Here is a 645-nt window from a genome sequence, read left to right as displayed (position 1 = left end):
GCTTGCACAAGTGCATATGTGGCAACCTGGATGTTTCCTATGCCCCATTAGACGCGTTTCAACACAATAATTTGCTGCGGTGCCAGGCCGGAGTGCTGCCCCGGGAAGGCTCATGTTGGCGTCAGGGGCACACTCGACAGTCTTGAGACAGAAGTGCTCTCAGGTGAAGGCGTTTGTGTCTGTTTCCGTGACAGGTAGGACTAGAAAGCGAGATGAGCTGTGATGAAGGAGAGGAGGAAGGATGAGATGAGACACACCAGGGCAATAGCACTGCACATATATGCCGTGGTCAAGCGTGACCTGAACCACCTTCTCAACTGCCTGGCATGTTTCACATTGGAGCTGTGCCTCAATGTGGCAAAGGCCATGCTCAGCCCCTTCCACTACTCTCGTGACGCCGTCTGTGTGTCCCCCTGCCCAGCACTCTGCCCGTGGGGGTCACCCTGGCAGTTCGCACAGGCAACCCATGGGGCTGAGCTGCCACTTTGCCCAGCCCCAGAGCAGCACCCAATGCTGCCACCTTTTCCCACCCTGGCGCCCCACTGTTGCACAACTCCCCCTGCAACGAGGTGTGCAACAGCCGCTCCGGGGGGGGGGTACAGGGGGTCGGCAGGCTCCAATTCCCCGGCTCTGCCTGGGTGACCG

The sequence above is a fragment of the Cariama cristata genome, unplaced genomic scaffold (assembly GCF_000690535.1).
Source record: "Cariama cristata isolate BGI_N322 unplaced genomic scaffold, ASM69053v1 scaffold4811, whole genome shotgun sequence".
NCBI lineage: Eukaryota > Metazoa > Chordata > Aves > Cariamiformes > Cariamidae > Cariama > Cariama cristata.
The sequence above is the reverse complement of the archived record's forward strand: the minus strand, read 5'-3'. Positions refer to the sequence as shown.